Consider the following 21,012-nt stretch of genomic DNA (forward strand, 5'->3'; position numbering starts at 1 on the left):
GATTAAAAAACTTTCTCAGAGGTGGGATTCGAACCCACGCCCACATAAGTGGATCAGAAGCCTCGTTCAACCCGTATCGCTGGGCAAGGTTTCCCTTGAGTCTGGCGCCTTCGACCACTCGGCCATTCTGACACGATATTTCAGCCCAGCAAAAGGAGACACTGACATTGTTCTGGTAGTAAAGTAAAAAAAAAGATTGTCAGAAGTGTAATTCGAACCCACGTCCACATACGTGGACCAAAGGCCTTGTTTAACCCGTATCACCGGGCAATGTTTCCCTTAAGTCTGGTGCCTTAGACAACTCGGCCGTTCTGACACGATATATAAGCTGCATCAAAAGAAGACACTGACTTTGTTCTGGTAGTAAAGTAAAAAAAGTTTGTCAGAAGTGGGATTCGCACCCACGCACACATACGTGGACCAGAAGCCTCGTTCATCTCGTATGACTGGACACAGTTTCCCTTGAGTCTAGCGCCTTCGACCACTCGGCCATTCTGACACAATATATCAGCCCAGCAAAAGGAGACACTGACTTTGTGCTGGTAGTAAATAAAAAAAGATTGTCAGAAGTGGGATTCGAACCCACGTCCACATACGTGGACCAAAGGCCTTGTTTAACCCGTATCACCGGGCAATGTTTCCCTTAAGTCTGGTGCCTTAGACAACTCGGCCGTTCTGACACGATATATAAGCAGCAGCAAAAGAAGACACTGACTTTGTTCTGGTGGTAAAGTAAAAAAAGTTTGTCAGAAGTGGGATTCGAACCCACGCCCATATACGTGGACCAGAAGCCTCGTTCAACTCCTATCACTGGGCAAGGTTTCCCTTGAGTCTGGCGCCTTAGACCACTCGGTCATTCTGATACGATATATCAGCCCCAGCAAAAGATGACACTGACTTTATGCTCGTAGTAAGGTAAAAAAAGAGTTTGAAGTGCGATTTGAACCCACGCCCACACACCTGGACCAGAAGCCTCGTTCAACCTGTATCACTGAGCAAGGTTTCCCTTGAGTCTGGCGCCTTAGACCACTCCGCCATTCGGACACGACATATCAGCCCAGCAAAAGGAGACACTGACATTGTTCTGGTAGTAAAGTAAAAAAAGTTTGTCAGAATAGGATTTCAACCCACGCCCACATACGTAGACCAGAAGCCTCGTTCAACCCGTATCACCGGGCAAGGTTTCCCTTAAGTCTGGTGCCTTGGACCACTCGGCCATTCTGACACGATATTTCAGCCCAGCAAAAGGAGACACTGACTTTCTTCTGGTAGTAGAATAAAAAAATTTTCTCAGAAGTGGGATTCGAACCCACGCCCACATAACTCGATCAGAAACCTCGTTCAACCCGTATCACTGGCCAAGGTTTCCCTTAAGTCTGGCGCCTTCGACCACTTGGCCATTCTGACACAATATTTCAGCCCAGCAAAAGGAGACACTGACTTTGTTCTGGTAGTAAAGCAAAAAAAAAAGATTGTCAGAAGTGGGATTCGAACCCACGTCCACATACGTGGACCAAAGGCCTTGTTTAACCCGTATCACCGGGCAATGTTTCCCTTAAGTCTGGTGCCTTAGACAACTCGGCCGTTCTGACACGATATATAAGCTGCAGCAAAAGAAGACACTGACTTTGTTCTGATAGTAAAGTAAAAAACGTTTGTCAGAAGTGGGATTCGCACCCACGCACATATACGTGGACCAGAAGCCTCGTTCATCTCGTATGACTGGACACGGTTTCCCTTGAGTCTAGCGCCTTCGACCACTCGGCCATTCTGACACAATATTTCAGCCCAGCAAAAAGAGACACTGACTTTGTGCTGGTAGTAAATAAAAAAAGAGTTTCTCAGAAGTGGGATTCGAACCCACTCCCACATACGTAGACCAGAAGCCTAGTTCAACGCGTATCACTGGGCAAGGTTTCCCTTAGGTCTGGCGCCTTGGACCACTCGGCCATTCTGACACGATATTTCTGCCCAGCAAAAGGAGACACTGACTTTGTTCTGGTAGTAGATTAAAAAATTTTGTCAGAAGTGGGATTCGAACCCACGCACACATACGTGGACCAGAAGCCACGTTCAACCCGTATCACTGGGCAAGGTTTCCCTTAAGTCTGGCGCCTTCCACCACTCGGCCATTCTGACACAATATTTCAGCCCAGCAAAAGGAGACACTGACTTTGTTCTGGTAGTAAAGTAAAAAAAGTTTGTCAGAATAGGATTCGAACCCACGCCCGCATACATGGACCAGAAGCCTCGTTCAACCCGTTACACTGGGCAAGGTTTCCCATGAGTCTGGAGCCTTAGACCACTCGGCTATTCTGATACGATACATCAGCCCCAGCAAAAGATGACACTGACTTTGTGCTCGTAGTAAAGTAAAAAAGAAGAGTTTGTCTCAAGTGGGATTTGAACCCACGCCCACATACGTAGACCAGAAGCCTCGTTCGACCCGTATCAACAGGCAAGGTTTCCCATAAGTCTGGCGCCTTGGACCACTCGGCCATTCTGACACGATATTTCAGCCCAGCTAAAGGAGGCACTGACTTTCTTCTGGTAGTAACTTAAAAAACTTTCTCAGAAGTGGGATTCGAACCCACGCCCACATAAGTGGATCAGAAGCCTCGTTCAACCCGTATCGCTGGGCAAGGTTTCCCTTAAGTCTGGTGCCTTAGACAACTCGGCCGTTCTGACACGATATATAAGCTGCAGCAAAAGAAGACACTGACTTTGTTCTGGTAGTAAAGTAAAAAAAGTTTGTCAGAAGTGGGATTCGCACCCACGTCCACATACGTGGACCAAAGGCCTTGTTTAACCCGTATCACCGGGCAATGTTTCCCTTAAGTCTGGTGCCTTAGACAACTCGGCCGTTCTGACACGATATATAAGCTGCAGCAAAAGAAGACACTGACTTTGTTCTGGTAGTAAAGTAAAAAAAGTTTGTCAGAAGTGGGATTCGCACCCACGCACACATACGTGGACCAGAAGCCTCGTTCATCTCGTATGACTGGACACGGTTTCCCTTGAGTCTAGCGCCTTCGACCACTCGGCCATTCTGACACAATATTTCAGCCCAGCAAAAAGAGACACTGACTTTGTACTGAGAGTAAATAAAAAAAAGAGTTTGTCAGAAGTGGGATTCGAACCCACGCCCACATACGTGGACCAGAAGCCTCGTTCAACTCCTATCACTGGGCAAGGTTTCCCTTGAGTCTGGTGCCTTAGACCACTCGGTCATTCTGATACGATATATCAGCCCCAGCAAAAGATGACGCTGACTTTATGCTCGTAGTAAGGTAAAAAAAAGAGTTTTGTCAGAAGTGGGATTCGAACCCACGCCCACATACGTGGACCAGAAGCCTCGTTCAACTCCTATCACTGGGCAAGGTTTCCCTTGAGTCTGGTGCCTTAGACCACTCGGTCATTCTGATACGATATATCAGCCCCAGCAAAAGATGACGCTGACTTTATGCTCGTAGTAAGGTAAAAAAAAGAGTTTTGTCTGAAGTGGGATTTGAACCCACGCCCACACACCTGGACCAGAAGCCTCGTTCAACCCGTATCACTGAGCAAGGTTTCCCTTGAGTCTGGCGCCTTCGAGCACTCGGCCATTCTGACACAATATTTCAGCCCAGCAAAAAGAGACACTGACTTTGTGCTGGTAGTAAATAAAAAAAAAGAGTTTGTCAGAAGTGGGATTCGAACTCACGCCCACATACATGGACCAGAAGCCTCATTCAACCTGTATCACTGGGCAAGGTTTCCCTTAAGTCTGGCGCCTTCGACCACTCGGCCATTCTGACGCAATATTTTAGTCCTAACCCAAGGAGACACTGGCTTTGTTATTGTACTAAAATAAAAAAAAGTTTGTCAGAAGTGGGATTCACACCACGCCCACCTACGTAGACCAGAAGCCTCGATCAACCCGTATCACTGCGCAAGGTTTCCCTTGAGTCTGGCGCCTTAGACCACTCGGCTATTCTGATACGATATGTCAGCCTCAGCAAAAGAAGACGCTGACTCTGTGCTGGCAGAAAAAGTAAAAAAAAATTGACAGAAGTGAGATTCGAACCCAAGCCCACATACGTGGACCAGAAGCATCGTTCAACCCGTATCACTGGGCAAGGTTTCCCTTAAGGCTGGCGCCTTCGACCACTCGGCCATTCTGACACAATATTTCAGTTCAGCAAAAGGAGACACTGACTTTGTGCTGGTAGAAAAGTAAAAAAAACCGAGTTTGTCAGAAGTGCGAATCGAACCCACGCCCACATACGTGGACCAGAAGCCCCGTTCAACCCGTATCACTGGGCAAGGTTTCCCTTGAGTCTGGCTCCTTAGGCCACTCGGCCATGCTGACACGATATATCAGCCCAAGCAAAAAACACTGAATTTATGCTGGTAGTAAGGTAAAAAAAAGATTGTCAGAAGTGGGATTCAAACCCACGCCCACATACGTGGACCAGAAGCCTCGTTCAACCCGTATCTCCGGGCAAGGTTTCCCTTAACTCTGGCGCCTTCGACCACTCAGCCATTCTGATACGATACATCAGCCCCAGCAAAAGATGACACTGACTTTGTGCTCGTAGTGAAGTAAAAAAAGAAGAGTTTGTCTGAAGTGGGATTTGAACCCACGCCCACATACGTAGACCAGAAGCCTCGTTCAACCCGTATCACCAGGCAAGGTTTCCCTTAAGTCTGGCGCCTTGGACCACTCGGCCATTCTGACACAATATTTCAGCCCAGCAAAAGGAGACACTGACTTTGTTCTGGTAGTAAAGTAAAAAAAGTTTGTCAGAATAGGATTTGAACCCACGCCCGCATACGTGGACCAGAAGCCTCGTTCAACCCGTTACACTGGGCAAGGTTTCCGATGGGTCTGGAGCCTTAGACTACTCGGCTATTCTGATACGATACATCAGCCGCAGCAAAAGATGACACTGACTTTGTGCTCGTAGTAAAGTTAAAAAAGAAGAGTTTTTCTCAAGTGGGATTTGAACCCACGCCCACATACGTAGACCAGAAGCCTCGTTCGACCCGTATCAACGGGCAAGGTTTCCCATACGTCTGGCGCCTTGGACCACTCGGCCATTCTGACACGATATTTCAGCCCAGCTAAAGGAGGCACTGACTTTCTTCGGGTAGTAGATTAAAAAACTTTCTCAGAGGTGGGATTCGAACCCACGCCCACATAAGTGGATCAGAAGCCTCGTTCAATCCGTATCGCTGGGCAAGGTTTCCCTTGAGTCTGGCGCCTTCGACCACTCGGCCATTCTGACACGATATTTCAGCCCAGCAAAAGGAGACACTGACATTGTTCTGGTAGTAAAGTAAAAAAAAAGATTGTCAGAAGTGTAATTCGAACCCACGTCCACATACGTGGACCAAAGGCCTTGTTTAACCCGTATCACCGGGCAATGTTTCCCTTAAGTCTGGTGCCTTAGACAACTCGGCCGTTCTGACACGATATATAAGCTGCAGCAAAAGAAGACACTGACTTTGTTCTGGTAGTAAAGTAAAAAAAGTTTGTCAGAAGTGGGATTCGCACCCACGCACACATACGTGGACCAGAAGCCTCGTTCATCTCGTATGACTGGACACAGTTTCCCTTGAGTCTAGCGCCTTCGACCACTCGGCCATTCTGACACAATATTTCAGCCCAGCAAAAAGAGACACTGACTTTGTGCTGGTAGTAGATAAAAAAAAGAGTTTGTCAGAAGTGGGATTCGAACCCACGCCCACATACGTGGACCAGAAGCCTCGTTCAACTCCTCTCACTGGGCAAGGTTTCCCTTGAGTCTGGCGCCTTAGACCACTCGGTCATTCTGATACGATATATCAGCCCAGCAAAAGGAGACACTGACATTGTTCTGGTAGTAAAGTAAAAAAAAAGATTGTCGGAAGTGGGATTCGAACCCACGTCCACATACGTGGACCAAAGGCCTTGTTTAACCCGTATCACCGGGCAATGTTTCCCTTAAGTCTGGTGCCTTAGACAACTCGGCCGTTCTGACACGATATATAAGCTGCAGCAAAAGAAGACACTGACTTTGTTCTGGTAGTAAAGTAAAAAAAGTTTGTCAGAAGTGGGATTCGAACCCACGCCCACATACGTGGACCAGAAGCCTCGTTCAACTCCTATCACTGGGCAAGGTTTCCCTTGAGTCTGGCGCCTTAGACCACTCGGTTATTCTGATACGATATATCAGCCCCAGCAAAAGATGACACTGACTTTATGCTCGTAGTAAGGTAAAAAAAAGTTTGTCTGAAGTGGGATTTGAACCCACGCCCACACACCTGGACCAGAAGCCTCGTTCTACCTGTATCACTGAGCAAGGTTTCCCTTGAGTCTGGCGCCTTAGACCACTCGGCCATTCGGACACGACATATCAGCCCAGCAAAAGGAGACACTGACATTGTTCTGGTAGTAAAGTAAAAAAAAGTTTGTCAGAATAGGATTTCAACCCACGCCCACATACGTAGACCAGAAGCCTCGTTCAACCCGTATCACCGGGCAAGGTTTCCCTTAAGTCTGGCGCCTTGGACCACTCGGCCATTCTGACACGATATTTCAGCCCAGCAAAAGGAGACACTGACTTTCTTCTGGTAGTAGAATAAAAAAATTTTCTCAGAAGTGGGATTCGAACCCACGCCCACATAACTGGATCAGAAACCTCGTTCAACCCGTATCACTGGCCAAGGTTTCCCTTAAGTCTGGCGCCTGCGACCACTTGGCCAATCTGACACAATATTTCAGCCCAGCAAAAGGAGACACTGACTTTGTTCTGGTAGTAAAGCAAAAAAAAAGATTGTCAGAAGTGGGATTCGAACCCACGTCCACATACGTGGACCAAAGGCCTTGTTTAACCCGTATCACCGGGCAATGTTTCCCTTAAGTCTGGTGCCTTAGACAACTCGGCCGTTCTGACACGATATATAAGCTGCAGCAAAAGAAGACACTGACTTTGTTCTGGTAGTAAAGTAAAAAAAGTTTGTCAGAATAGGATTCGAACCCACGCCCGCATACGTGGACCAGAAGCCTCGTTCAACCCGTTACACTGGGCAAGGTTTCCGATTAGTCTGGAGCCTTAGACTACTCGGCTATTCTGATACGATACATCAGCCCCAGCAAAAGATGACACTGACTTTGTGCTCGTAGTAAAGTAAAAAAAGAAGAGTTTGTCTCAAGTGGGATTTGAACCCACGCCCATATACGTAGACCAGAAGCCTCGTTCAACCCGTATCAACGGGCAAGGTTTCCCATAAGTCTGGCGCCTTGGACCACTCGGCCATTCTGACACGATATTTCAGCCCAGCTAAAGGAGGCACTGACTTTCTTCTGGTAGTAGATTAAAAAACTTTCTCAGAGGTGGGATTCGAACCCACGCCCACATAAGTGGATCAGAAGCCTCGTTCAACCCGTATCGCTGGGCAAGGTTTCCCTTGAGTCTGGCGCCTTCGACCACTCGGCCATTCTGACACAATATTTCAGCCCAGCAAAAAGAGACACTGACTTTGTGCTGGTAGTAAATAAAAAAAAGAGTTTGTCAGAAGTGGGATTCGAACCCACGCCCACATACCTGGACCAGAAGCCTCGTTCAACTCCTATCACTGGGCAAGGTTTCCCTTGAGTCTGGCGCCTTAGACCACTCGGTCATTCTGATACGATATATCAGCCCAGCAAAAGGAGACACTGACATTGTTCTGGTAGTAAAGTAAAAAAAAAAGATTGTCAGAAGTGGGATTCGAACCCACGTCCACATACGTGGACCAAAGGCCTTGTTTAACCCGTATCACCGCGCAATGTTTCCCTTAAGTCTGGTGCCTTAGACAACTCGGCCATTCTGACACGATATATAAGCTGCAGCAAAAGAAGACACTGACTTTGTTCTGGTAGTAAAGTAAAAAAAGTTTGTCAGAAGTGGGATTCGAACCCACGCCCACATACGTGGACCAGAAGCCTCGTTCAACTCCTATCACTGGGCAAGGTTTCCCTTGAGTCTGGCGCCTTCGACCACTCGGCCATTCTGACACAATATTCCAGCCCAGCAAAAAGAGACACTGACTTTGTGCTGGTAGTAAATAAAAAAAGAGTTTGTCAGAAGTGGGATTCGAACCCACGCCCACATACGTAGACCAGAAGCGTAGTTCAACGCGTATCACTGGGCAAGGTTTCCTTTAGGTCTGGCGCCTTGGACCACTCGGCCATTCTGACACGATATTTCTGCCCAGCAAAAGGAGACACTGACTTTGTTCTGGTAGTAGATTAAAAAATTTTGTCAGAAGTGGGATTCGAACCCACGCACACATACGTGGACCAGAAGCCACGTTCAACCCGTATCACTGGGCAAGGTTTCCCTTAAGTCTGGCGCCTTCCACCACTCGGCCATTCTGACACAATATTTCAGCCCAGCAAAAGGAGACACTGACTTTGTTCTGGTAGTAAAGTAAAAAAAGTTTGTCAGAATAGGATTCGAACCCACGCCCGCATACGTGGACCAGAAGCCTCGTTCAACCCGTTGCACTGGGCAAGGTTTCCCATGAGTCTGGAGCCTTAGACCACTCGGCTATTCTGATACGATACATCAGCCCCAGCAAAAGATGACACTGACTTTGTGCTCGTAGTAAAGTAAAAAAGAAGAGTTTGTCTCAAGTGGGATTTGAACCCACGCCCACATACGTAGACCAGAAGCCTCGTTCGACCCGTATCAACGGGCAAGGTTTCCCATAAGTCTGGCGCCTTGGACCACTCGGCCATTCTGACACGATATTTCAGCCCAGAAAAAGGCGACACTGACTTTGTTCTGGTAGTAAAGTAAAAAAAGTTTGTCAGAATAGGATTCGAACCCACGCCCGCATACGTGGACCAGAAGCCTCGTTCAACCCGTTACACTGGGCAAGGTTTCCGATGAGTCTGGAGCCTTAGACTACTCGGCTATTCTGATACGATACATCAGCCCCAGCAAAAGATGACACTGACTTTGTGCTCGTAGTAAAGTAAAAAAAGAGTTTGTCTCAAGTGGGATTCGAACCCACGCCCACATAAGTGGATCAGAAGCCTCGTTCAACCCGTATCGCTGGGCAAGGTTTCCCTTGAGTCTGGCGCCTTCGACCACTCGGCCATTCTGACACGATATTTGAGCCCAGCAAAAGGAGACACTGACATTGTTCTGGTAGTAAAGTAAAAAAAAAGATTGTCAGAAGTGTAATTCGAACCCACGTCCACATACGTGGACCAAAGGCCTTGTTTAACCCGTATCACCGGGCAATGTTTCCCTTAAGTCTGGTGCCTTAGACAACTCGGCCGTTCTGACACGATATATAAGCTGCATCAAAAGAAGACACTGACTTTGTTCTGGTAGTAAAGTAAAAAAAGTTTGTCAGAAGTGGGATTCGCACCCACGCACACATACGTGGACCAGAAGCCTCGTTCATCTCGTATGACTGGACACAGTTTCCCTTGAGTCTAGCGCCTTCGACCACTCGGCCATTCTGACACAATATATCAGCCCAGCAAAAGGAGACACTGACTTTGTGCTGGTAGTAAATAAAAAAAGATTGTCAGAAGTGGGATTCGAACCCACGTCCACATACGTGGACCAAAGGCCTTGTTTAACCCGTATCACCGGGCAATGTTTCCCTTAAGTCTGGTGCCTTAGACAACTCGGTCATTCTGATACGATATATCAGCCCCAGCAAAAGATGACACTGACTTTATGCTCGTAGTAAGGTAAAAAAAGAGTTTGTCTGAAGTGGGATTTGAACCCACGCCCACACACCTGGACCAGAAGCCTCGTTCAACCTGTATCACTGAGCAAGGTTTCCCTTGAGTCTGGCGCCTTAGACCACTCCGCCATTCGGACACGACATATCAGCCCAGCAAAAGGAGACACTGACATTGTTCTGGTAGTAAAGTAAAAAAAGTTTGTCAGAATAGGATTTCAACCCACGCCCACATACGTAGACCAGAAGCCTCGTTCAACCCGTATCACCGGGCAAGGTTTCCCTTAAGTCTGGTGCCTTGGACCACTCGGCCATTCTGACACGATATTTCAGCCCAGCAAAAGGAGACACTGACTTTCTTCTGGTAGTAGAATAAAAAAATTTTCTCAGAAGTGGGATTCGAACCCACGCCCACATAACTGGATCAGAAACCTCGTTCAACTCGTATCACTGGCCAAGGTTTCCCTTAAGTGTGGCGCCTTCGACCACTTGGCCATTCTGACACAATATTTCAGCCCAGCAAAAGGAGACACTGACTTTGTTCTGGTAGTAAAGCAAAAAAAAAAGATTGTCAGAAGTGGGATTCGAACCCACGTCCACATACGTGGACCAAAGGCCTTGTTTAACCCGTATCACCGGGCAATGTTTCCCTTAAGTCTGGTGCCTTAGACAACTCGGCCGTTCTGACACGATATATAAGCTGCAGCAAAAGAAGACACTGACTTTGTTCTGATAGTAAAGTAAAAAACGTTTGTCAGAAGTGGGATTCGCACCCACGCACATATACGTGGACCAGAAGCCTCGTTCATCTCGTATGACTGGACACGGTTTCCCTTGAGTCTAGCGCCTTCGACCACTCGGCCATTCTGACACAATATTTCAGCCCAGCAAAAAGAGACACTGACTTTGTGCTGGTAGTAAATAAAAAAAAGAGTTTCTCAGAAGTGGGATTCGAACCCACTCCCACATACGTAGACCAGAAGCATAGTTCAACGCGTATCACTGGGCAAGGTTTCCCTTAGGTCTGGCGCCTTGGACCACTCGGCCATTCTGACACGACATTTCTGCCCAGCAAAAGGAGACACTGACTTTGTTCTGGTAGTAGATTAAAAAATTTTGTCAGAAGTGGGATTCGAACCCACGCACACATACGTGGACCAGAAGCCACGTTCAAACCGTATCACTGGGCAAGGTTTCCCTTAAGTCTGGCGCCTTCCACCACTCGGCCATTCTGACACAATATTTCAGCCCAGCAAAAGGAGACACTGACTTTGTTCTGGTAGTAAAGTAAAAAAAGTTTGTCAGAATAGGATTCGTACCCACGCCCGCATACATGGACCAGAAGCCTCGTTCAACCCGTTACACTGGGCAAGGTTTCCCATGAGTCTGGAGCCTTAGACCACTCGGCTATTCTGATACGATACATCAGCCCCAGCAAAAGATGACACTGACTTTGTGCTCGTAGTAAAGTAAAAAAGAAGAGTTTGTCTCAAGTGGGATTTGAACCCACGCCCACATACGTAGACCAGAAGCCTCGTTCGACCCGTATCAACGGGCAAGGTTTCCCATAAGTCTGGCGCCTTGGACCACTCGGCCATTCTGACACGATATTTCAGCCCAGCTAAAGGAGGCACTGACTTTCTTCTGGTAGTAAATTAAAAAACTTTCTCAGAAGTGGGATTCGAACCCACGCCCACATAAGTGGATCAGAAGCCTCGTTCAACCCGTATCGCTGGGCAAGGTTTCCCTTAAGTCTGGTGCCTTAGACAACTCGGCCGTTCTGACACGATATATAAGCTGCAGCAAAAGAAGACACTGACTTTGTTCTGGTAGTAAAGTAAAAAAAGTTTGTCAGAAGTGGGATTCGCACCCACGTCCACATACGTGGACCAAAGGCCTTGTTTAACCCGTATCACCGGGCAATGTTTCCCTTAAGTCTGGTGCCTTAGACAACTCGGCCGTTCTGACACGATATATAAGCTGCAGCAAAAGAAGACACTGACTTTGTTCTGGTAGTAAAGTAAAAAAAGTTTGTCAGAAGTGGGATTCGCACCCACACACACATACGTGGACCAGAAGCCTCGTTCATCTCGTATGACTGGACACGGTTTCCCTTGAGTCTAGCGCCTTCGACCACTCGGCCATTCTGACACAATATTTCAGCCCAGCAAAAAGAGACACTGACTTTGTACTGAGAGTAAATAAAAAAAAGAGTTTGTCAGAAGTGGGATTCGAACCCACGCCCACATACGTGGACCAGAAGCCTCGTTCAACTCCTATCACTGGGCAAGGTTTCCCTTGAGTCTGGTGCCTTAGACCACTCGGTCATTCTGATACGATATATCAGCCCCAGCAAAAGATGACGCTGACTTTATGCTCGTAGTAAGGTAAAAAAAAGAGTTTTGTCTGAAGTGGGATTTGAACCCACGCCCACACACCTGGACCAGAAGCCTCGTTCAACCCGTATCACTGAGCAAGGTTTCCCTTGAGTCTGGCGCCTTCGACCACTCGGCCATTCTGACACAATATTTCAGCCCAGCAAAAAGAGACACTGACTTTGTGCTGGTAGTAAATAAAAAAAAAGAGTTTGTCAGAAGTGGGATTCGAACTCACGCCCACATACATGGACCAGAAGCCTCATTCAACCTGTATCACTGGGCAAGGTTTCCCTTAAGTCTGGCGCCTTCGACCACTCGGCCATTCTGACGCAATATTTTAGTCCTAACCCAAGGAGACACTGGCTTTGTTATTGTACTAAAATAAAAAAAAGTTTGTCAGAAGTGGGATTCACACCACGCCCACCTACGTAGACCAGAAGCCTCGATCAACCCGTATCACTGCGCAAGGTTTCCCTTGAGTCTGGCGCCTTAGACCACTCGGCTATTCTGATACGATATGTCAGCCTCAGCAAAAGAAGACGCTGACTCTGTGCTGGCAGAAAAAGTAAAAAAAATTGACAGAAGTGAGATTCGAACCCAAGCCCACATACGTGGACCAGAAGCATCGTTCAACCCGTATCACTGGGCAAGGTTTCCCTTAAGGCTGGCGCCTTCGACCACTCGGCCATTCTGACACAATATTTCAGTTCAGCAAAAGGAGACACTGACTTTGTGCTGGTAGAAAAGTAAAAAAAACAGAGTTTGTCAGAAGTGCGAATCGAACCCACGCCCACATACGTGGACCAGAAGCCCCGTTCAACCCGTATCACTGGGCAAGGTTTCCCTTGAGTCTGGCTCCTTAGGCCACTCGGCCATGCTGACACGATATATCAGCCCAAGCAGAAAACACTGACTTTATGCTGGTAGTAAAGTAAAAAAAAGATTGTCAGAAGTGGGATTCAAACCCACGCCCACATACGTGGACCAGAAGCCTCGTTCAACCCGTATCTCCGGGCAAGGTTTCCCTTAACTCTGGCGCCTTCGACCACTCAGCCATTCTGATACGATACATCAGCCCCAGCAAAAGATGACACTGACTTTGTGCTCGTAGTGAAGTAAAAAAAGAAGAGTTTGTCTGAAGTGGGATTTGAACCCACGCCCACATACGTAGACCAGAAGCCTCGTTCAACCCGTATCACCAGGCAAGGTTTCCCTTAAGTCTGGCGCCTTGGACCACTCGGCCATTCTGACACAATATTTCAGCCCAGCAAAAGGAGACACTGACTTTGTTCTGGTAGTAAAGTAAAAAAAGTTTGTCAGAATAGGAATTGAACCCACGCCCGCATACGTGGACCAGAAGCCTCGTTCAACCCGTTACACTGGGCAAGGTTTCCGATGGGTCTGGAGCCTTAGACAACTCGGCTATTCTGATACGATACATCAGCCCCAGCAAAAGATGACACTGACTTTGTGCTCGTAGTAAAGTTAAAAAAGAAGAGTTTTTCTCAAGTGGGATTTGAACCCACGCCCACATACGTAGACCAGAAGCCTCGTTCGACCCGTATCAACGGGCAAGGTTTCCCATACGTCTGGCGCCTTGGACCACTTGGCCATTCTGACACGATATTTCAGCCCAGCTAAAGGAGGCACTGACTTTCTTCTGGTAGTAGTATAAAAAACTTTCTCAGAGGTGGGATTCGAACCCACGCCCACATAAGTGGATCAGAAGCCTCGTTCAACCCGTATCGCTGGGCAAGGTTTCCCTTGAGTCTGGCGCCTTCGACCACTCGGCCATTCTGACACGATATTTCAGCCCAGCAAAAGGAGACACTGACATTGTTCTGGTAGTAAAGTAAAAAAAAAGATTGTCAGAAGTGTAATTCGAACCCACGTCCACATACGTGGACCAAAGGCCTTGTTTAACCCGTATCACCGGGCAATGTTTCCCTTAAGTCTGGTGCCTTAGACAACTCGGCCGTTCTGACACGATATATAAGCTGCAGCAAAAGAAGACACTGACTTTGTTCTGGTAGTAAAGTAAAAAAAGTTTGTCAGAAGTGGGATTCGCACCCACGCTCACATACGTAGACCAGAAGCCTCGTTCATCTCGTATGACTGGACACAGTTTCCCTTGAGTCTAGCGCCTTCGACCACTCGGCCATTCTGACACAATATTTCAGCCCAGCAAAAAGAGACACTGACTTTGTGCTGGTAGTAAATAAAAAAAAGAGTTTGTCAGAAGTGGGATTCGAACCCACGCCCACATACGTGGACCAGAAGCCTCGTTCAACTCCTATCACTGGGCAAGGTTTCCCTTGAGTCTGGCGCCTTAGACCACTCGGTCATTCTGATACGATATATCAGCCCAGCAAAAGGAGACACTGACTTTGTTCTGGTAGTAAAGTAAAAAAAGTTTGTCAGAAGTGGGATTCGAACCCACGCCCACATACGTGGACCAGAAGCCTCGTTCAACTCCTATCACTGGGCAAGGTTTCCCTTGAGTCTGGCGCCTTAGACCACTCGGTCATTCTGATACGATATATCAGCCCCAGCAAAAGATGACACTGACTTTATGCTCGTAGTAAGGTAAAAAAAAGAGTTTGTCTGAAGTGGGATTTGAACCCACGCCCACACACCTGGAACAGAAGCCTCGTTCAACCTGTATCACTGAGCAAGGTTTCCCTTGAGTCTGGCGCCTTAGACCACTCGGCCATTCGGACACGACATATCAGCCCCGCAAAAGGAGACACTGACATTGTTCTGGTAGTAAAGTAAAAAAAAGTTTGTCAGAATAGGATTTCAACCCACGCCCACATACGTAGACCAGAAGCCTCGTTCAACCCGTATCACCGGGCAAGGTTTCCCTTAAGTCTGGCGCCTTGGACCACTCGGCCATTCTGACACGATATTTCAGCCCAGCAAAAGGAGACACTGACTTTCTTCTGGTAGTAGAATAAAAAAATTTTCTCAGAAGTGGGATTCGAACCCACGCCCACATAACTGGATCAGAAACCTCGTTCAACCCGTATCACTGGCCAAGGTTTCCCTTAAGTCTGGCGCCTGCGACCACTTGGCCATTCTGACACAATATTTCAGCCCAGCAAAAGGAGACACTGACTTTGTTCTGGTAGTAAAGCAAAAAAAAAAGATTGTCAGAAGTGGGATTCGAACCCACGTCCACATACGTGGACCAAAGGCCTTGTTTAACCCGTATCACCGGGCAATGTTTCCCTTAAGTCTGGTGCCTTAGACAACTCGGCCGTTCTGACACGACATATAAGCTGCAGCAAAAGAAGACACTGACTTTGTTCTGGTAGTAAAGTAAAAAAAGTTTGTCAGAATAGGATTCGAACCCACGCCCGCATACGTGGACCAGAAGCCTCGTTCAACCCGTTACACTGGGCAAGGTTTCCGATGAGTCTGGAGCCTTAGACTACTCGGCTATTCTGTTACGATACATCAGCCCCAGCAAAAGATGACACTGACTTTGTGCTCGTAGTAAAGTAAAAAAAGAAGAGTTTGTCTCAAGTGGGATTTGAACCCACGCCCATATACGTAGACCAGAAGCCTCGTTCGACCCGTATCAACGGGCAAGGTTTCCCATAAGTCTGGCGCCTTGGACCACTCGGCCATTCTGACACGATATTTCAGCCCAGCTAAAGGAGGCACTGACTTTCTTCTGGTAGTAGATTAAAAAACTTTCTCAGAGGTGGGATTCGAACCCACGCCCACATAAGTGGATCAGAAGCCTCGTTCAACCCGTATCGCTGGGCAAGGTTTCCCTTGAGTCTGGCGCCTTCGACCACTCGGCCATTCTGACACGATATTTCAGCCCAGCAAAAGGAGACACTGACATTGTTCTGGTAGTAAAGTAAAAAAAAAGATTGTCAGAAGTGTAATTCGAACCCACATCCACATACGTGGACCAAAGGCCTTGTTTAACCCGTATCACCGGGCAATGTTTCCCTTAAGTCTGGTGCCTTAGACAACTCGGCCGTTCTGACACGATATATAAGCTGCATCAAAAGAAGACACTGACTTTGTTCTGGTAGTAAAGTAAAAAAAGTTTGTCAGAAGTGGGATTCGCACCCACGCACACATACGTGGACCAGAAGCCTCGTTCATCTCGTATGACTGGACACAGTTTCCCTTGAGTCTAGCGCCTTCGACCACTCGGCCATTCTGACACAATATATCAGCCCAGCAAAAGGAGACACTGACTTTGTGCTGGTAGTAAATAAAAAAAAGATTGTCAGAAGTGGGATTCGAACCCACGTCCACATACGTGGACAAAAGGCCTTGTTTAACCCGTATCACCGGGCAATGTTTCCCTTAAGTCTGGTGCCTTAGACAACTCGGCCGTTCTGACACGATATATAAGCAGCAGCAAAAGAAGACACTGACTTTGTTCTGGTGGTAAAGTAAAAAAAGTTTGTCAGAAGTGGGATTCGAACCCACGCCCACATACGTGGACCAGAAGCCTCGTTCAACTCCTATCACTGGGCAAGGTTTCCCTTGAGTCTGGCGCCTTAGACCACTCGGTCATTCTGATACGATATATCAGCCCCAGCAAAAGATGACACTGACTGTATGCTCGTAGTAAGGTAAAAAAAGAGTTTGTCTGAAGTGGGATTTGAACCCACGCCCACACACCTGGACCAGAAGCCTCGTTCAACCTGTATCACTGAGCAAGGTTTCCCTTGAGTCTGGCGCTTTAGACCACTCGGCCATTCGGACACGACGTATCAGCCCAGCAAAAGGAGACACTGACATTGTTCTGGTAGTAAAGTAAAAAAAGTTTGTCAGAATAGGATTTCAACCCACGCCCACATACGTAGACCAGAAGCCTCGTTCAACCCGTATCACCGGGCAAGGTTTCCCTTAAGTCTGGTGCCTTGGACCACTCGGCCATTCTGACACGATATTTCAGCCCAGCAAAAGGAGACACTGACTTTCTTCTGGTAGTAGAATAAAAAATTTTTCTCAGAAGTGGGATTCGAACCCACGCCCACATAACTGGATCAGAAACCTCGTTCAACCCGTATCACTGGCCAAGGTTTCCCTTAAGTCTGGCGCCTTCGACCACTTGGCCATTCTGACACAATATTTCAGCCCAGCAAAAGGAGACACTGACTTTGTTCTGGTAGTAAAGCAAAAAAAGATTGTCAGAAGTGGGATTCGAACCCACGTCCACATACGTGGACCAAAGGCCTTGTTTAACCCGTATCACCGGGCAATGTTTCCCTTAAGTCTGGTGCCTTAGACAACTCGGCCGTTCTGACTCGATATATAAGCTGCAGCAAAAGAAGACACTGACTTTGTTCTGATAGTAAAGTAAAAAACGTTTGTCAGAAGTGGGATTCGCACCCACGCACATATACGTGGACCAGAAGCCTCGTTCATCTCGTATGACTGGACACGGTTTCCCTTGAGTCTAGCGCCTTCGACCACTCGGCCATTCTGACACAATATTTCAGCCCAGCAAAAAGAGACACTGACTTTGTGCTGGTAGTAAATAAAAAAGAGTTTCTCAGAAGTGGGATTCGAACCCACTCCCACATACGTAGACCAGAAGCCTAGTTCAACGCGTATCACTGGGCAAGGTTTCCCTTAGGTCTGGCGCCTTGGACCACTCGGCCATTCTGACACGATATTTCTGCCCAGCAAAAGGAGACACTGACTTTGTTCTGGTAGTAGATTAAAAAATTTTGTCAGAAGTGGGATTCGAACCCACGCACACATACGTGGACCAGAAGCCACGTTCAACCCGTATCACTGGGCAAGGTTTCCCTTAAGTCTGGCGCCTTCCACCACTCGGCCATTCTGACACAATATTTCAGCCCAGCAAAAAGAGACACTGACTTTGTGCTGAGAGTAAATAAAAAAAAGAGTTTGTCAGAAGTGGGATTCGAACCCACGCCCACATACGTGGACCAGAAGCCTCGTTCAACTCCTATCACTGGGCAAGGTTTCCCTTGAGTCTGGTGCCTTAGACCACTCGGTCATTCTGATACGATATATCAGCCCCAGCAAAAGATGACGCTGACTTTATGCTCGTAGTAAGGTAAAAAAAAGAGTTTTGTCTGAAGTGGGATTTGAACCCACGCCCACACACCTGGACCAGAAGCCTCGTTCAACCCGTATCACTGAGCAAGGTTTCCCTTGAGTCTGGCGCCTTCGACCACTCGGCCATTCTGACACAATATTTCAGCCCAGCAAAAAGAGACACTGACTTTGTGCTGGTAGTAAATAAAAAAAAAGTTTGTCAGAAGTGGGATTCGAACCCACGCCCACATACATGGACCAGAAGCCTCATTCAACCTGTATCACTGGGCAAGGTTTCCCTTAAGTCTGGCGCCTTCGACCACTCGGCCATTCTGACGCAATATTTTAGTCCTAACCCAAGGAGACACTGGCTTTGTTATTGTACTAAAATAAAAAAAAGTTTATCAGAGGTGGGATTCACACCACGCCCACCTACGTAGACCAGAAGCCTCGATCAACCCGTATCACTGCGCAAGGTTTCCCTTGAGTCTGGCGCCTTAGACCACTCGGCTATTCTGATACGATATGTCATCCTCAGCAAAAGAAGACGCTGACTCTGTGCTGGCAGAAAAAAGTAAAAAAAAATTGACAGAAGTGAGATTCGAACCCACGCCCACATACGTGGACCAGAAGCATCGTTCAACCCGTATCACTGGGCAAGGTTTCCCTTAAGGCTGGCGCCTTCGACCATTCGGCCATTCTGACAGGATGTTTTAGCCCCAGCAAAAGGAGACACTGACATTCTTCTGGTAGTAAAGTAAAAAAAAGTGCCGCCATATCCACGAAGTGAATGATGATGAGTGGACGAAGCTCCGGAGGTAAACCTGGTAAACCATGAATCCTCTGTACATTTTGCCCACTCGATTTTATTACATCGCTCCCCCTAGCGTACGTCGCCGCACTAAATCGAACGATTGCCTTCAACCAATGACACGCGCCATATGTGACATCATTCCTATTTTATAAGATCTCGCGTCTTTCATCAACTACAAGTACCGCTTTCTAGTTTATAACATCTTGCATCTTTTCATCATCAGCTACAAGTACCACCATCTAGTAAACACTACAAGAACTAAACGAGAGGTGGCTACATACAGGAGACGGTACCGCCATCTAGTGAACACTGCAAGAACTAAACTAGAGGTGGCTACATACACGGGACGGTACCGCCATCTAGTGAACACTGCAAGAACTAAACTAGAGGTTGCAACATACAGGGGACGCACAGCCCACGCCCTAAGGAGCTTCGCCCCTAAAAGAGCTTCTCAGAAGTGGGATTTCAACCCACGCCCACATACGTGGACCAGAAGCCTCGTTCAACCCGTATCACTGGGCAAGGTTTCCCTTAAGTCTGGCGAATTCGACCACTCGGCCAGGCTGACACAATATATCAGCCCCAGCAAAAAACACTGACTTTATGCTGGTAGTAAAGTAACAAAAAAGATTGTCAGAAGTGGGATTCGAACCCACGTCCACATACGTGGACCAGAAGCCTCGTTCAACCCGTATCACCGGGCAATGTTTCCCTTAAGTCTGGTGCCTTAGACAACTCGGCCGTTCTGACACGATATATAAGCTGCAGCAAAAGAAGACACTGACTTTGTTCTGGTAGCAAAGTAAAAAGAGATTGTCAGAAGTGGGATTCGCACCCACACAAACATACGTGGACCAGAAGCCTCGTTCATCTCGTATGACTGGACACGGTTTCCCTTGAGTCTAGCGCCTTCGACCACTCGGCCATTCTGACACAATACTTCAGCCCAGCAAAAAGAGACACTGACTTTGTGCTGGTAGTAAATAAAAAAAAGAGTTTGTCAGAAGTGGGATTCGAACCCACGCCCATATACATGGACCAGAAGCCTCATTTAACCTGTATCACTGGGCAAGGTTTCCCTTAAGTCTGGCGCCTTCGACCACTCGGCCATCCTGACACAATATTTTAGTCCTAACACAAGGAGACACTGGCTTTGTTCTTGTACTAAAATAAAAAAAGTTTGTCAGAAGTGGGATTCACACCACGCCCACCTACGTAGACCAGAAGCCTCGATCAACCCGTATCACTGCGCAAGGTTTCCCTTGAGTTTGGCGCCTTAGACCACTCGGCTATTCTGATACGATATGTCAGCCTCAGCAAAAGAAGACGCTGACTCTGCGCTGGCAGAAAAAGTAAAAAAAAATTGACAGAAGTGAGATTCGAACCCACGCCCACATACGTGGACCAGAAGCATCGTTCAACCCGTATCACTGGGCAAGGTTTCCCTTAAGGCTGGCGCCTTCGACCACTCGGCCATTCTGACACAATATTTCAGTTCAGCAAAAGGAGACACTGACTTTGTGCTGGTAGAAAAGTAAAAAAAACAGAGTTTGTCAGAAGTGCGAATCGAACCCACGCCCACATACGTGGACCAGAAGCCTCGTTCAACCCGTATCACTGGGCAAGGTTTCCTTTGAGTCTGGCTCCTTAGGCCACTCGGCCATGCTGACACGATATATCAGCCCAAGCAAAAAACACTGACTTTATGCTGGTAGTAAAGTGAAAAAAAGATTGTCAGAAGTGGGATTCAAACCCACGCCCACATACGTGGACCAGAAGCCACGTTCAACCCGTATCTCTGGGCAAGGTTTCCCTTAAATCTGGCGCCTTCGACCACTCAGCCATTCTGACACGATAAATCAGCCCCAGCAAAAGAAGACACTGACTTTGTGCTGGTAGTAAAGGAAAAAACGTTTTTCAGAAGTGGGAATTGAACCCACGCCCACATACGTGCACCAGAAGCCTCGTTCAACCCCTATCACTGGGTAAGGTTTCCCTTGAGTCTGGCGCCTTAGACCACTCAACCATTCTGACACGATACATCGGCCCCAGCAAAAGGAG

At 47.5% G+C, this 21,012-nt stretch overlaps 35 non-coding genes across 35 annotated transcripts; all 35 read right to left on the reverse strand.

The window, feature by feature from the left end:
* Positions 1–2,020: 2,020 nt before the first annotated feature.
* TRNAL-UAA (transfer RNA leucine (anticodon UAA)) lies at positions 2,021–2,139 on the reverse strand. The gene is made up of 2 exons: positions 2,102–2,139; positions 2,021–2,066 (listed from the first exon to the last, which is right to left on the reverse strand). It is a non-coding gene; the product is annotated as a tRNA-Leu (tRNA).
* Positions 2,140–2,388: 249 nt separating this feature from the next.
* Positions 2,389–2,507, reverse strand: TRNAI-UAU (transfer RNA isoleucine (anticodon UAU)). The gene is made up of 2 exons: positions 2,470–2,507; positions 2,389–2,434 (listed from the first exon to the last, which is right to left on the reverse strand). It is a non-coding gene; the product is annotated as a tRNA-Ile (tRNA).
* A 612-nt stretch (positions 2,508–3,119) lies between these two features.
* Positions 3,120–3,238, reverse strand: TRNAL-CAA (transfer RNA leucine (anticodon CAA)). The gene is made up of 2 exons: positions 3,201–3,238; positions 3,120–3,165 (listed from the first exon to the last, which is right to left on the reverse strand). It is a non-coding gene; the product is annotated as a tRNA-Leu (tRNA).
* Positions 3,239–3,306: 68 nt separating this feature from the next.
* Positions 3,307–3,425, reverse strand: TRNAL-CAA (transfer RNA leucine (anticodon CAA)). Its single transcript has 2 exons — positions 3,388–3,425; positions 3,307–3,352 (listed from the first exon to the last, which is right to left on the reverse strand). It is a non-coding gene; the product is annotated as a tRNA-Leu (tRNA).
* A 253-nt stretch (positions 3,426–3,678) lies between these two features.
* On the reverse strand, positions 3,679–3,797 carry TRNAL-UAA (transfer RNA leucine (anticodon UAA)). Its single transcript has 2 exons — positions 3,760–3,797; positions 3,679–3,724 (listed from the first exon to the last, which is right to left on the reverse strand). It is a non-coding gene; the product is annotated as a tRNA-Leu (tRNA).
* Positions 3,798–4,601: 804 nt separating this feature from the next.
* TRNAL-UAA (transfer RNA leucine (anticodon UAA)) lies at positions 4,602–4,720 on the reverse strand. Its single transcript has 2 exons — positions 4,683–4,720; positions 4,602–4,647 (listed from the first exon to the last, which is right to left on the reverse strand). It is a non-coding gene; the product is annotated as a tRNA-Leu (tRNA).
* A 982-nt stretch (positions 4,721–5,702) lies between these two features.
* Positions 5,703–5,821, reverse strand: TRNAL-CAA (transfer RNA leucine (anticodon CAA)). The gene is made up of 2 exons: positions 5,784–5,821; positions 5,703–5,748 (listed from the first exon to the last, which is right to left on the reverse strand). It is a non-coding gene; the product is annotated as a tRNA-Leu (tRNA).
* A 248-nt stretch (positions 5,822–6,069) lies between these two features.
* TRNAL-CAA (transfer RNA leucine (anticodon CAA)) lies at positions 6,070–6,188 on the reverse strand. Its single transcript has 2 exons — positions 6,151–6,188; positions 6,070–6,115 (listed from the first exon to the last, which is right to left on the reverse strand). It is a non-coding gene; the product is annotated as a tRNA-Leu (tRNA).
* Positions 6,189–6,253: 65 nt separating this feature from the next.
* TRNAL-CAA (transfer RNA leucine (anticodon CAA)) lies at positions 6,254–6,372 on the reverse strand. Its single transcript has 2 exons — positions 6,335–6,372; positions 6,254–6,299 (listed from the first exon to the last, which is right to left on the reverse strand). It is a non-coding gene; the product is annotated as a tRNA-Leu (tRNA).
* Positions 6,373–7,171: 799 nt separating this feature from the next.
* On the reverse strand, positions 7,172–7,290 carry TRNAI-UAU (transfer RNA isoleucine (anticodon UAU)). The gene is made up of 2 exons: positions 7,253–7,290; positions 7,172–7,217 (listed from the first exon to the last, which is right to left on the reverse strand). It is a non-coding gene; the product is annotated as a tRNA-Ile (tRNA).
* Positions 7,291–7,721: 431 nt separating this feature from the next.
* On the reverse strand, positions 7,722–7,840 carry TRNAL-UAA (transfer RNA leucine (anticodon UAA)). The gene is made up of 2 exons: positions 7,803–7,840; positions 7,722–7,767 (listed from the first exon to the last, which is right to left on the reverse strand). It is a non-coding gene; the product is annotated as a tRNA-Leu (tRNA).
* Positions 7,841–7,904: 64 nt separating this feature from the next.
* On the reverse strand, positions 7,905–8,023 carry TRNAL-CAA (transfer RNA leucine (anticodon CAA)). Its single transcript has 2 exons — positions 7,986–8,023; positions 7,905–7,950 (listed from the first exon to the last, which is right to left on the reverse strand). It is a non-coding gene; the product is annotated as a tRNA-Leu (tRNA).
* A 64-nt stretch (positions 8,024–8,087) lies between these two features.
* TRNAL-UAA (transfer RNA leucine (anticodon UAA)) lies at positions 8,088–8,206 on the reverse strand. The gene is made up of 2 exons: positions 8,169–8,206; positions 8,088–8,133 (listed from the first exon to the last, which is right to left on the reverse strand). It is a non-coding gene; the product is annotated as a tRNA-Leu (tRNA).
* A 62-nt stretch (positions 8,207–8,268) lies between these two features.
* On the reverse strand, positions 8,269–8,387 carry TRNAL-UAA (transfer RNA leucine (anticodon UAA)). The gene is made up of 2 exons: positions 8,350–8,387; positions 8,269–8,314 (listed from the first exon to the last, which is right to left on the reverse strand). It is a non-coding gene; the product is annotated as a tRNA-Leu (tRNA).
* Positions 8,388–8,636: 249 nt separating this feature from the next.
* TRNAI-UAU (transfer RNA isoleucine (anticodon UAU)) lies at positions 8,637–8,755 on the reverse strand. Its single transcript has 2 exons — positions 8,718–8,755; positions 8,637–8,682 (listed from the first exon to the last, which is right to left on the reverse strand). It is a non-coding gene; the product is annotated as a tRNA-Ile (tRNA).
* A 247-nt stretch (positions 8,756–9,002) lies between these two features.
* Positions 9,003–9,121, reverse strand: TRNAL-CAA (transfer RNA leucine (anticodon CAA)). The gene is made up of 2 exons: positions 9,084–9,121; positions 9,003–9,048 (listed from the first exon to the last, which is right to left on the reverse strand). It is a non-coding gene; the product is annotated as a tRNA-Leu (tRNA).
* A 1,710-nt stretch (positions 9,122–10,831) lies between these two features.
* On the reverse strand, positions 10,832–10,950 carry TRNAL-UAA (transfer RNA leucine (anticodon UAA)). The gene is made up of 2 exons: positions 10,913–10,950; positions 10,832–10,877 (listed from the first exon to the last, which is right to left on the reverse strand). It is a non-coding gene; the product is annotated as a tRNA-Leu (tRNA).
* Positions 10,951–11,199: 249 nt separating this feature from the next.
* On the reverse strand, positions 11,200–11,318 carry TRNAI-UAU (transfer RNA isoleucine (anticodon UAU)). Its single transcript has 2 exons — positions 11,281–11,318; positions 11,200–11,245 (listed from the first exon to the last, which is right to left on the reverse strand). It is a non-coding gene; the product is annotated as a tRNA-Ile (tRNA).
* A 612-nt stretch (positions 11,319–11,930) lies between these two features.
* On the reverse strand, positions 11,931–12,049 carry TRNAL-CAA (transfer RNA leucine (anticodon CAA)). Its single transcript has 2 exons — positions 12,012–12,049; positions 11,931–11,976 (listed from the first exon to the last, which is right to left on the reverse strand). It is a non-coding gene; the product is annotated as a tRNA-Leu (tRNA).
* Positions 12,050–12,117: 68 nt separating this feature from the next.
* TRNAL-CAA (transfer RNA leucine (anticodon CAA)) lies at positions 12,118–12,236 on the reverse strand. The gene is made up of 2 exons: positions 12,199–12,236; positions 12,118–12,163 (listed from the first exon to the last, which is right to left on the reverse strand). It is a non-coding gene; the product is annotated as a tRNA-Leu (tRNA).
* A 66-nt stretch (positions 12,237–12,302) lies between these two features.
* Positions 12,303–12,421, reverse strand: TRNAL-UAA (transfer RNA leucine (anticodon UAA)). The gene is made up of 2 exons: positions 12,384–12,421; positions 12,303–12,348 (listed from the first exon to the last, which is right to left on the reverse strand). It is a non-coding gene; the product is annotated as a tRNA-Leu (tRNA).
* Positions 12,422–13,224: 803 nt separating this feature from the next.
* TRNAL-UAA (transfer RNA leucine (anticodon UAA)) lies at positions 13,225–13,343 on the reverse strand. The gene is made up of 2 exons: positions 13,306–13,343; positions 13,225–13,270 (listed from the first exon to the last, which is right to left on the reverse strand). It is a non-coding gene; the product is annotated as a tRNA-Leu (tRNA).
* Positions 13,344–14,141: 798 nt separating this feature from the next.
* On the reverse strand, positions 14,142–14,260 carry TRNAL-CAA (transfer RNA leucine (anticodon CAA)). Its single transcript has 2 exons — positions 14,223–14,260; positions 14,142–14,187 (listed from the first exon to the last, which is right to left on the reverse strand). It is a non-coding gene; the product is annotated as a tRNA-Leu (tRNA).
* A 65-nt stretch (positions 14,261–14,325) lies between these two features.
* TRNAL-CAA (transfer RNA leucine (anticodon CAA)) lies at positions 14,326–14,444 on the reverse strand. The gene is made up of 2 exons: positions 14,407–14,444; positions 14,326–14,371 (listed from the first exon to the last, which is right to left on the reverse strand). It is a non-coding gene; the product is annotated as a tRNA-Leu (tRNA).
* A 63-nt stretch (positions 14,445–14,507) lies between these two features.
* Positions 14,508–14,626, reverse strand: TRNAL-CAA (transfer RNA leucine (anticodon CAA)). The gene is made up of 2 exons: positions 14,589–14,626; positions 14,508–14,553 (listed from the first exon to the last, which is right to left on the reverse strand). It is a non-coding gene; the product is annotated as a tRNA-Leu (tRNA).
* A 67-nt stretch (positions 14,627–14,693) lies between these two features.
* On the reverse strand, positions 14,694–14,812 carry TRNAL-CAA (transfer RNA leucine (anticodon CAA)). Its single transcript has 2 exons — positions 14,775–14,812; positions 14,694–14,733 (listed from the first exon to the last, which is right to left on the reverse strand). It is a non-coding gene; the product is annotated as a tRNA-Leu (tRNA).
* An 800-nt stretch (positions 14,813–15,612) lies between these two features.
* On the reverse strand, positions 15,613–15,731 carry TRNAI-UAU (transfer RNA isoleucine (anticodon UAU)). The gene is made up of 2 exons: positions 15,694–15,731; positions 15,613–15,658 (listed from the first exon to the last, which is right to left on the reverse strand). It is a non-coding gene; the product is annotated as a tRNA-Ile (tRNA).
* Positions 15,732–16,525: 794 nt separating this feature from the next.
* Positions 16,526–16,644, reverse strand: TRNAL-CAA (transfer RNA leucine (anticodon CAA)). Its single transcript has 2 exons — positions 16,607–16,644; positions 16,526–16,571 (listed from the first exon to the last, which is right to left on the reverse strand). It is a non-coding gene; the product is annotated as a tRNA-Leu (tRNA).
* A 66-nt stretch (positions 16,645–16,710) lies between these two features.
* On the reverse strand, positions 16,711–16,829 carry TRNAL-CAA (transfer RNA leucine (anticodon CAA)). Its single transcript has 2 exons — positions 16,792–16,829; positions 16,711–16,756 (listed from the first exon to the last, which is right to left on the reverse strand). It is a non-coding gene; the product is annotated as a tRNA-Leu (tRNA).
* Positions 16,830–17,801: 972 nt separating this feature from the next.
* TRNAL-UAA (transfer RNA leucine (anticodon UAA)) lies at positions 17,802–17,920 on the reverse strand. Its single transcript has 2 exons — positions 17,883–17,920; positions 17,802–17,847 (listed from the first exon to the last, which is right to left on the reverse strand). It is a non-coding gene; the product is annotated as a tRNA-Leu (tRNA).
* A 65-nt stretch (positions 17,921–17,985) lies between these two features.
* On the reverse strand, positions 17,986–18,104 carry TRNAL-CAA (transfer RNA leucine (anticodon CAA)). Its single transcript has 2 exons — positions 18,067–18,104; positions 17,986–18,031 (listed from the first exon to the last, which is right to left on the reverse strand). It is a non-coding gene; the product is annotated as a tRNA-Leu (tRNA).
* A 68-nt stretch (positions 18,105–18,172) lies between these two features.
* TRNAL-CAA (transfer RNA leucine (anticodon CAA)) lies at positions 18,173–18,291 on the reverse strand. The gene is made up of 2 exons: positions 18,254–18,291; positions 18,173–18,218 (listed from the first exon to the last, which is right to left on the reverse strand). It is a non-coding gene; the product is annotated as a tRNA-Leu (tRNA).
* Positions 18,292–18,355: 64 nt separating this feature from the next.
* TRNAL-UAA (transfer RNA leucine (anticodon UAA)) lies at positions 18,356–18,474 on the reverse strand. Its single transcript has 2 exons — positions 18,437–18,474; positions 18,356–18,401 (listed from the first exon to the last, which is right to left on the reverse strand). It is a non-coding gene; the product is annotated as a tRNA-Leu (tRNA).
* Positions 18,475–19,949: 1,475 nt separating this feature from the next.
* TRNAL-UAA (transfer RNA leucine (anticodon UAA)) lies at positions 19,950–20,068 on the reverse strand. The gene is made up of 2 exons: positions 20,031–20,068; positions 19,950–19,995 (listed from the first exon to the last, which is right to left on the reverse strand). It is a non-coding gene; the product is annotated as a tRNA-Leu (tRNA).
* Positions 20,069–20,683: 615 nt separating this feature from the next.
* TRNAL-UAA (transfer RNA leucine (anticodon UAA)) lies at positions 20,684–20,802 on the reverse strand. The gene is made up of 2 exons: positions 20,765–20,802; positions 20,684–20,729 (listed from the first exon to the last, which is right to left on the reverse strand). It is a non-coding gene; the product is annotated as a tRNA-Leu (tRNA).
* Positions 20,803–21,012: the final 210 nt, after the last annotated feature.

The sequence above is a fragment of the Rhipicephalus microplus genome, chromosome 2, assembly GCF_043290135.1.
Source record: "Rhipicephalus microplus isolate Deutch F79 chromosome 2, USDA_Rmic, whole genome shotgun sequence".
NCBI classification, from domain to species: Eukaryota; Metazoa; Arthropoda; class Arachnida; order Ixodida; family Ixodidae; genus Rhipicephalus; species Rhipicephalus microplus.